Below are 10,733 nucleotides of genomic sequence, written 5' to 3'. Positions count from 1 at the left end.
CCTTTCTTACCCCACTACCCGCTCCAGGCTCCAGCTGCTCAAACCAGAGCTTTGAGTTCATTACACCCTGCTGAGCAAACGGACTAGTTTGAAAATCAAGCTCCAAGGGAGGTGTTTAAGGTCTCTGATGGCATTAAGAGAGGAAAGGGGGATAACTTGACCTCCCAGGAGAAAGAGAGGGTGACAGGGCAGCAGTCAGTGCTCCTTTGGGCACATTGGAGCAATGGAGAGTTGTCGAAGCCCACGAGGCTTTTCAGAGAATCACCCCAATGGGTGTTTGGCTTCTGGCTGAAGTTTTAAAGTCCACAGTGTCCACCCTGACACTGGGAATTGCTTTGCTCTCTCCTGCTTGGACAGACCCATCCCAGGGGCCCAGTGTGGGCTTTGGCACCTCTGTGGACATTGGGCTCCTGAGTGAGGACATCACACCACGGAAACTTTGGAGGACCAGGTATGAGATGTAAACATACCAAGTCAGTTACATATTTATATTTATTCTCTGCTGCTGAGATCTAGTTACCTCTGATCAAATCCAGCCAAGATCCTAACTGGACCAATTCAGGATTCTGAAGGAAGCGTGCTCTGGTTAAAGGGGGTCTTTGAAATATCTTGCAAGCAAAAGAACTGAAGAGATGTAATCCAACCCAACCCAGCCTGCCAAAACCATCTCCTACTTGCACAGTTTTAATACAGTTCAAGGCCAGAAGGCTCTGTTATAATCTCCTAAAGCTGTGTTTCTGCATGGAGGGGGGGTGGAGAGAAAAGGTGGCTGGGGGTGCTCCATACTGGAAGAGCTGTGTGAGAGCAGGCAGGCACAAAAGACAAAGGCAGTGAGGGCGGTGATATGTGGGATTTAGAAATGGTGAAGAGATGGGGAGATCTGGCCAAGCCCTGACCTCTGCATTGGGTTCTACCACACCCTACCCCATTTTCCTCAACAGCTGGTCCCAGCTACCTGTACAAAGTGGGACCAAGCCACAGGCACAACCAGCACTGCAGCACCTCCAGCCCAGCCCATGCACGCACTCAGGGCTCCGCACCAGCAGCAAGGCATCCTTCAACTCTTTTCTCCTATAAATATAAAGGGTATTTACATCTTCTTCCACACAAGTTTTACTTCCTTTTTTCCCTGAAAAGGCTCAGTCTGAGGACGTCACTCCACTCAGTGTCCCACGCTGAGCCCAGAGCCTGCAGAGTGCTCAGTGCCAGGCTCAGGTTTGCTTTATGCCTGCTCTGACGAAGCTGCACAAAAACGAGCTTGGGAGACTTTTAATTTTCCAAGCTTTAGATGAAAAGGATTCATTTAAAGCCTTTAAAAAATTTAGCCCACTTCACAGCTCCTTCCAAAGATCGGTGTTGTGCTCTTTAAATAGGAGACATGTTTTAAAGCTACTGCCATCATTTATTAAATTAGCCTCAGACTTGCAAATGCAGCTCCCTCTTATTGAATCTTGTAATATTTATTTGCCAAGTTGTGATATTTGGAGCTGCGCACGTTACACACATGGGGGAAAGAGGGAGGTGACAGGGAAGGCATGAGGGGATGGGGGAAGGAAACCACTTCTACTGTAAATTGTGTAAATACGTTTGCACATCCCAGGAGGGGTAGGGAAAAGGCATTGTAATTAAAATGACTGCCAGAGTATTTTAAACAAGGGAGAATAAATAGACTTTTCTCTGCATGGCACAGGCTCCTTTAACTTGGAAACTTCGTGACAGAAGATGATTAAAAATATCTTATGGCGTGTCTGAAATCTGCAAGCTTTGATGAGAAAAATGTTCTTGGGAATGAAAGGAGATCAAGTGAAGGAGGAACAGTCTCCTACACAGTGTTTTATAGGCCCAATTCATGACTGCAGATGTCACAGAAAATAATAACAAAAAAGCCTCTTTTTTTCTTCCTACCAGAAGAGAAGAAAATCACCGAGCAGGGCTCCTGTAGTGAGAAGATCCCTTTTCTCCAGCTCCCGGAGGAGCGGTGAGAGGATGCTCCAGGAAACCATGGCAATGGCTGAGGAGCTGCCGAGCTCTTGTCTTGGGGTGTCACCCTGACTCAGGGCACAGGGCTGGCCCTGGTACCCCAATCCCAGCCCTTGGCAGGCCGAGCTCTTTTCCCTCTGCCAGGTCCAGCCCTGGGGAGCAGCTCTGCCCTTCCCACACCCCCAAGCTGGCCCTGGCAGGAGCAGCAGCATCTCCTTCAAGGGCTGCTTGAGGAGGGGCCGAGCTCTGGAAGTGAAGGGTCTGCAGGTTCTCCCCACACCCAGGCAGCTCTTCCTCCAAGTCTGGGCTTTAGCAGAGCTATAGGGTCTAAACCTGGCCCTGATGGAATCACAGAATGGTCTGGGTTGGTCTTAAAGCTCATGCAGTTCCAAACCCCTGCCATGGGCAGGGACACCTTCCAGTACCCCACGGTGCTCCAAGCTCCATCTGACATGGCCTTGGACAATTCCAGGGATGGGGCAGCCACAGCTTCTCTGGGCATCCTGTGTCAGGTCCTCCCCCACCTTACAGGGAAGAATTTCTTCCCAATACCCCATCTAACCCTGCCCTCTGCCAGTATGAAGCCATTTCCCCTTATCTCATCACTCCATGTCCTTGTATGAAGTTCCTCTTTAGATTTCACTTGCCTGTCCCCAAAATCCCCCACAGAACCCTCCCAATTCTCTGAGAGTGGGAGATCTCCCTTGTTCCCATGTGCCATGAATAGTTTCCCCTTAAGAAGTAGATCATAGGATCATTAAGGCTGGAAAAGACCTCCGAGACCACCGAGTCCAACTTTTGATGAAATAAAAAAGAGATAAAATAAATTTTAAAAAATTTTAAAAGTAAAAGAAAATAAAAAGAAGAAAGAAAGATATTGAGCCTCCCACTTGATCAGAAACCCTGCCCTGAGGTGGTAACACCATCACAGTGTCAGCGCTGGATGAAATTTCCTGTAACCTCAGCCTTGCTCAGAGGGGCTCTGGGATAACACCTCACTGATAGATTTCTTTGAAGACCTTAAAGCTGGGAGTGCCCGATTTGCACAATGAGATATTTCAGATCATTTTGATCAGGCTTTTTTTTTTCTTTTTTAATGATCTAATTTTTCTACTGCTCAGAGCCCTGGACCTTGTAACCACGGAAACTCAGCTTCCCAGGAAGAGGGATACAGGAGCACTACCACCAACTAGAGAATCTAATCATCTTCCTTAACAGTGACAAGAAAACATTCATGATGATGCATTGCTGAAAGAGGATTTTATTAGTGTTCACTTCATAAAACACTCTCCCTCATATCAGTGTGTGCTGTGATTGGGGTGTCCCATGCAGGTCACAGTCCCCCTCTGAAAGGGTTGATGAGTCCATCAAGACATAGCAAACCTGGAAGAAGGACACGAAGGTTGTGTCAAGGCACATGGGAAAAAATGTCCTGACATGCTCCCACTGCTCAAGACAGGAATACAAGGTAGGAAAAAGGAAAAATCGGGGAAAAAATGCACCAGAGAAGGTTCTATTTGGCAAACACTTAATGCAAAGCTTATGCCTCAGTTTCCCCACTTGCATTAATTATCTGACAGACGGCAGAAAGCAGCTCTCTCTCGCTGGGAGGTACAAGCTGTTACAAACGTGTTCCAGAGGGCCCAGAGCTGTTCCAACAACAACCCCCTCACTGTGGGCTGCTGGCAGCTGAGGAATGACCATGGGCATCAGCTGGCCTTGCTGACTGCTGGCACAGCTGCCCATTGCTCCCCAGCTTCAAAGACCACAGGATAAACCTCCCCCCTCGCCAGCACGGCTGTTAACCCCTGGTTTGCCCCAGCAAGGGGATGTGTTCCCTGTCCCCAGCATCCGCACGCTCCCATGGTCTGTCAGGCAGAGCCGCTGCCTCCGTCACTGCTGCTCCTTGGAGTGGGCAGTGTTCAGAGTATTGCAAATAGAGAGGTTCTGTCAAACCTCTGCCCATAGGAAATCGATTCCTGCCTCCCAGTTTAATTGTGATGAGAGGATAGTCTCACTCTCGAGGAAGAAGCGCCGTGTCTGGGTTGGGTCCCTGCCCTCTGCACACACTGCCCTTCAGCCCAGCTCTTGGGCTGGCCAAGGGGAAGTGAAGCCGCCCAGGGCAAAGAGGGGGCAGGAGAGAGAAGAGGAAGCATGCAGGGAGAGAGGGTGAGGCTGTGTGGCCAGAGGGATTGGGGCCCAGGTGTTGTCCTGCTGCCCATTCTGCCTGGCACATGCTGGCATCACTCTAATGGAAGACAGACTTGGCACAGGCACTGGCCAAGTTTTCTCACAGGCCAGTGGATGCTCTTCCTTATCCAATTCCTACACATGCTCCTCCTGGACGTGGGTCAGCTCTGCTAATGGCTCCAGAGCTGGAAAAGATGAGAGAACGCAAAGATAAGGGGCCAGAGAGCAGCAGGGAAGAAAGGCAGAGAATGCTCCCCAGCCAGCCAGAGCCTGGGAGAGGGGGGCTTTGGTGGGCTGCTGTGAGTGGCAGGACTGGGAAGGAGGAGGGAAGGAGGTGACTTCATCTCATACCAGAGAGCTGACAGCCAGCAGAGGATAAAAGCCTGGGAATCCCTCAGCTCCAGTGAGGAGACCTCTCAGCTGCCAAAAGCGGGGCAGGAGCTGGGGTTTGAATTCCAAGCTTGGCTCCTGCCCGTGGTCTTTCCCACGCCAGTGAGAAAAAAATCAAAAGAGTGACCCAAGTGACAGGTGGGATGCCTGGGAAGGAGCCGGCTCCTCCCTCCTTGCTGGCTGCCAGGAGGCTGCAGGACACTGGGGAGGAGGATGGAGGGAACATCTGTGGCCACCGAACCACCCCATCCCTCAGGCAGGGAAGAGAGCACCGGAGACACCTCTGCCTGCACCTCTGCCTGCTCCCTGGCTGCCCTCCCCAGCTTGTCAAAGAATGGTTTAGGTTGGAAAAGCCCTCTAAGATCATCAAGTCCAACCGTTTCCCAGCGCTGCCAGGCCACCACTAATCCATGTCCCCAAATGCCACATCCACATGACTTTTAAATCCCTCCAGGAATGGGGGCCTGCCCTGGGAAACCCTGGACAGCCTGTTGGGTGAAAAAATACTCCCAATATCCAATGTAAACCTCCTCTGCTGTGGCCTGAGGCTGTATCCTCTTGTCCTGTTGCTGGTAACCTGGGAGCAGAGCCTGACCCCACCTGGCTGCCCCCTCCTGTCAGGGAGTTGTGGAGAGCAAAAGGGCCCCCCTGAGCCTCCTTTTCTCCAGGCTGAGCCCCTTTCCCAGCTCCCTCAGCTGCTCCTGGTGCTCCAGCCCCTTCCCAGCTCCACTCCTTTGCTCTGCACATTCCCTTGCTGAACGAAGCAGCTCATGGGTAGTAATATCATAGAACAGTTTGGTTTGGAAGGGATCTTACAAGGTCATCTAGTCCAAACCCCCAAGTTTTGCTCTACCAGGCTTAGACTCCTAAAAGAAACTTTACTTTTTTCCCCTCATCTCTCAATTTTTTAGCTGCTACTGCAAACCTCAGGCCCAACCTCCAGCTGCCATTTAGAAAATAAACCACAAATGTAATCAAAGCAATTACTACCTCCACTTCAAACATTACATTATCAAGCCAACCAGCTCCCCATTGAAGACAATTAATCTGCACACAGTCACCAAAAGAAACTGTCAGCAATTAGAAGTGGAAGCACAACTTTGTAGTTAATTGGGAATATTGCACCTCTGTTACATGTTTAATTAGTTGATGGAGTGTGTCCCTTTTCAGACATTTTTCTTTTTAAATTATACCTGAAATTCATTCCTTATCCCCCCCACTTTTTTTCCCTATGCAAAATAATAAAGCAAATAAATAAAGCATGAGTAATCTGAAACCTGATTCTGGCTCTCCCTTAGTTTGCAGCTTGTAGTGTGTACACGGGAGTTTAGAGACCTCCAAGAGATAAGAAGGAAAAGTTCTTTCTTTTCTTTCAGAGCTTCTCTTTTTTCATTAATCTGATTTTAAGACCTTGCCTGTGCATTTTCACACTTCTCCCATAAATCTCATTTTGGTCCTGTTTCCCTTGGGATTATCAGGTGAACGAACAGGAGGGCCCAGAGCTGAGCAGAGCCAGGCACACACTGCAATACATTCATTTCAACACTTATTTTACAAAGGTTCTAAATTTTATCTTTGCATAATGATGCTGCTTTGCATATCTATAGCTGCTTTCATCCCATGATCTCAGTGCATTCTGCAGACTGTTAATTAAGTCTCAAAACACCGTGGTGAAGTCAATAGCAGGGCTTTATTGGGGTGGGTTTATCTAATTTGTAGAAGAAAAGGGTAAACTGAGGCAGGGCGAGCCTGAGGAGGTGTTTACAGGCATGGGACAGCACAACAAAGCGTGTTATAGGAGCCTTGTCTTTTTAAACCCTAGAGACAGAGACACATCACACTCATCACATCTCTTGGTCCAACGACTGCACATCCCTGGGAGTGTTCACAGCCAGGCTGGATGAGGTTTGGAGTGACCTGGTCTCATGGAAGGTGTCCCTGCCCATGGCAGGGGCTGGAACAAGGTGATCTTTGAGGTTCCTCCCTTCCCAAACCTTTCTACAATTCTGTGATCCCTGGTTACCAAACAGCCCCGGTTCAGGCTCAGTGTAGCTGTACACAGCTGCACCCCAACCCAGCAGCTGTGCTTAGGGCTGCTGGTACCCAGAGCTCCTCCAGCCCATGTTCCCCCATGGTTTCATGCCAACACACTCCTCTGAGCACCACCCAGGTCTCAAACACTCTGGAGATGCTCCTGGGAGCGTTCCTTTGCTTGGGGTGGGTGTTTGCTTTTGTCATCCTTGGCGCTGCTTTCCAAACACTCTAAAATGAAAACATTTTTATACCCAGAAGGGCCTATTTTTCATCACCTCAGAGCAGCATCGACCAAGAATAACTTTGCTGAAAGCTAACAAATCCACGCGCTGGCTCAAGGCAAGAGGCAGCCTGGCGAGAAATGCCTGTTGCCATGAGCAGAAAAACATCTCAAGGCCCAGCCCTATTCTGATGAATATCACTACCACTCCATGGAAATTGCAGCATGGGTGGCACATGTGGTCCTATCTGCCAACTCCAGCGCGCCTGCTCCAGCTCCAAGAGAAAACTCTGCCAAAATCCCATCACTTCAAGCAGTAAGATCCAGCCTGGAGGAATTCAACATGCCTGGAGAATTGCTGGGGGAAACCGCAACAACAAACCTGCAGAGAACGGAGCTGGCAAAGCCAAGAACACCAACGCAGCTGCCATCCTCCCCACTGCCCTTCAGAAAAGTCTTTCCTACATTATCAAACACCAACACCTTGTTTGGAGCATCATTGGAAGAAGCAACATCCTGATTGCAAATCAGCTTCTTCATTTTGTTATTTGCTGGAGCAAAACCATCCAAGTTACAGCTCAAGTTTGGAGAAGGGAGGAAGCTTTTGCAACAGTTGAATTGGTGGGGGAAAAGAATAAGTTTTCAGGTTGCTTGAGAACAGCTGCATGCTTTAAAGGGCAAGAATTTGTGTGGGTGAGTCTGCATTTCTCTCCATCCTTGGGCAGGAGGAATTTCAGCAACACAGGAGGACCCTGTGGGGTTATGTTTGCGTTTGCCTCTCCTCCCATCTCCAGGTAGCAGGTACAGCTCGTCAACCATCTTCTGGAGATGGAAGCAGATGAGATAAATCACAGAAACTCTCAGAACCATGAGGTCACTGCTGGCAGCAGCACAAGCCACTCGTGCAGCAGCGATACCACTTTGTACTGTCGGCCGAAACACAAACGGTGCTGAAGTCAAAGGGAATGGATCCACCAGGCTTTGGATCAGCCTGCAAAGCACATGGAGCGCGTGGGTGCTTTCTTTTTCTGCCAGGGACAATCCAAGCAAAACTCAACCGCCTTCTTCCTTCAGCTGAAAGAAAGCATCAATGTAAGACAGAAATTCTGGCCTGAAAAGGAGCCAAGCACTGCAGAATGCTGGCCCGTGGTCCTTGCAAGGGGGATAATGAGAATTACTGACGTGCCTTTGAAAAGTGCCTTGAGATTGTGCCATCTTATGTCCTCCTAGTACACAGGGATGAAGGAAGAGCCAGACTTGGAGCAGGGCCAGTCTCCCATGCTGTCCATGAGGTTGCTGTCCTGCACTCCCTGCTGGCTGGGCATTTTGCACCATTGCAATGCAGCACCAGGACTTTTCCTCATTCTGACCCCCTCTGGCAAATGGACAGAGCCAGGCTGCTTTGGGAGTGTGTTGGGATAGGGAACAGAGAGATGCAGCAGTGGGATGCAGCGGGGGTCCCCCCATCTCATAAAAGGCATCCTCAAAATGAAGCCTGCTAAGTTTTGTATCCCTGACAAAAGAAATACTTGCAACCCCTCTGCTCCCGACACACGGCTTTTGTGTGCAGCAAGTATTTGAGACCTCCCTTGGACAGTCTGTTCCCGACAGCCCGTGGTATCAGCTGTTGCAGGCAAAGATGCAAATCCTCTCCTATCAAGTCAAACACCTTTTTGAAAGTTTTAACATAATCTTCTCAAAGGAAAATTTCCATCTTGTCCCCTCCTTTAGAGTTGAGCTTGTGCCCTAAAGCAGGAGAACTTCACCTCAATTCCAACACTCAGAGATGCTTTTAAATCCTTGCTTTGCAGCTCTGGCTGCTCCAGTAACTCTCTATGATAAAGGGAAATCTCTCTGGATAGAACAGTTCTCCAGTGTGTGCCTGAAAGGCAGCCACATGCTCACATGCTTGACCTGCTTTTCTCACGACCTGGAAAGACCCAGGGCTGGCAAAGCCAAGGCGTGGGGACGGTCCCGCAGCACCGGCCCAGGGAGCAGCAGCCCCCGCCCCGGCACAGCTCGGCTGCAGAGAGATGACGGAGAGAGAGCCCACTGTGCCAGGGGAGGAAAAGAAAAGCAGCCAACTTTTCCCTATCTGCTCCCAGTTTTGTTCTCCTCACAGGCTGGCGCCCCTCCCCACCCATACTGCTCACAGGGATCTACCAAGTGGGTAGAGAAATGAGCATCACCCAAAGCCCAAAGGGTTTGTCCCTCTGAATGTGCCCAGGATCACTTTGCTGTGGGTTGGTGTTTCCCATGTGGACGTGCCTTCACAGCAGTGGTGTTGCTGTGCTCTGATGAGCCCAGGAACTTCTCTGTACTCTGGAATACCAGTGGTGGGACGTGTCCCCACCACACTGTGTACTGGAGAGCTGGGAAAGGGCCTGTTCCATTTGCAGAGCTCTGCGCCAGGGAAACGCCGGCTTGGACCCATCTGGAAGGAATTATCAGAGGAGCTGTTTGTTAGCTGCTTCCACACAGAGGAAGGGCTAGGATTTTACACCATTAGCCTCACCCAGAATAAAAACCAGATAGGCAAGGAGATATATTACACACAAATCTCGCAGGATTACAACTGCCCCATGGAAGGAGACCTGCCTGAGAGAGTGTTTTCGAACTGGCATGCAAGAACAAAGTAGCCTCGCCAAAATTACCTCGGAGCATGGAAAATGGAGCAGATCCTTGGCGGGATTAAACAATGGCATCAGCAAATGCCTAGTTTGAGAAAGGAGGGGGAAAGAGGAGATGAGAGCTCTGACTTAGGGACCACCCAGGAGATAAAAGATGCTTGAACTGCTGCTGAGCTCTGCAGCCTCAGCTGGTGCCTACATCAAATTTGAAGACTCAGCCTGATCTAGTTGCAAATTATTTCAATGGGATTTGAGACCCCCGGGGACTGGGATCTGGTCTCGTTCCTCCCTTCACCAAAGATGTGTTTACATGTGAGAAATCATCCCTAGGGATGACCACATAGTATTTTAATCGATTTTTAATACCTCTTGTTTACCTGTTTCCAAATTGCAGGAGTAATTTTTATGTCTTTGCTGCTACATTTTCCACAAAAGCTTTGCTAAAAAAATCAAAATTGTCTTTGAAACATCATCAGATATTGAGCATGTTTTGTTTCCTGACAACCACACGTAGAGATTCAATTTGTATACACTCCTCGGTGAATATGTCATACTGTGATTGCTCACACATTAACTGACACAGCAGAGCTGGGTGGGAGATGTTTTATCTATTCCACAAGAATTTCAGAGACTAATAAAAACACCAGTGGATCTAAAAGAGACCTTGATGTTTCGTAATGTGTAAGACAAAAGGGTTTCCTATTTAATCAGCCAAAATGTTAGATCAAAAAAGATGCCTTAGATTTTGAAATGAGTCAGTACTGAAACTCATAACTATTTTCTTCTCCCAGTTTAAAAGGATTTCAACTTGGGAAAATGAAAAAAATAACTTTGGAACAATGAATTTCTGTCTCGTGAATTGTACCAAATGGAACATTTTCTGCTGGAGTCCAAATCAAAAGCTGTGACCCTGATCCAGCAGCTCTTGCAGAAGCATCACCCCAAACACTCCTCTCCTGACAAAACTGGCTCATTTCCTCCAGAAAACACAGATAACAACCAACTTCCACAACTGCGTATAGACAGAGAGTAAACTTACACTGCTTATTATCCTGCACGTTGGGACACAACTCTCCCCTTGATCTCCATTCAAGAGAAAAGGGAAATTCCACCTTTTCAGAGGCTTTGTTATTATCTTGAGAGGTAGGGCAGCAACCAGAGAGAGCATCCAGCAAGACAAGACAGAGGAAGGGTTTCGGAGACAGGGCACAGCAGCTGACATGCATTAGGTCTGTGAAGCTGAGCTGGAGAACTCCCAGCAGCCAACCTTTCATCTGCCCATCAGCATT

At 48.8% G+C, this 10,733-nt stretch overlaps 2 long non-coding RNA genes across 3 annotated transcripts in view; both read right to left on the bottom strand.

Annotated features, from left to right (window-relative positions):
• Positions 1 to 3,221: 3,221 nt before the first annotated feature.
• LOC108448700 overlaps positions 3,222 to 10,733 on the bottom strand; it is a 12,984-nt gene continuing 5,472 nt past the window's right edge. Inside the window, exon 4 of the long non-coding RNA XR_001864679.1 lies at positions 3,222 to 3,363. This is a non-coding gene — a long non-coding RNA (uncharacterized LOC108448700). The remainder of the gene's footprint in view (positions 3,364 to 10,733) is intronic.
• Positions 6,232 to 10,727, bottom strand: LOC108448702. 2 transcript variants are annotated; one of them, XR_001864681.1, is made up of 2 exons: positions 10,484 to 10,727; positions 6,232 to 9,529 (listed from the first exon to the last, which is right to left on the bottom strand). It is a non-coding gene; the product is annotated as an uncharacterized LOC108448702 (long non-coding RNA). The 2 variants fall into 2 exon arrangements; XR_001864682.1 differs by having other exon boundaries at positions 6,232 to 9,248.

The sequence above is a fragment of the Corvus brachyrhynchos genome, unplaced genomic scaffold (assembly GCF_000691975.1).
Source record: "Corvus brachyrhynchos isolate BGI_N302 unplaced genomic scaffold, ASM69197v1 scaffold158, whole genome shotgun sequence".
Lineage (NCBI taxonomy): Eukaryota > Metazoa > Chordata > Aves > Passeriformes > Corvidae > Corvus > Corvus brachyrhynchos.
Note: the sequence above shows the minus strand (reverse complement) of the source record. Positions and strands in the feature narration are given on the sequence as shown.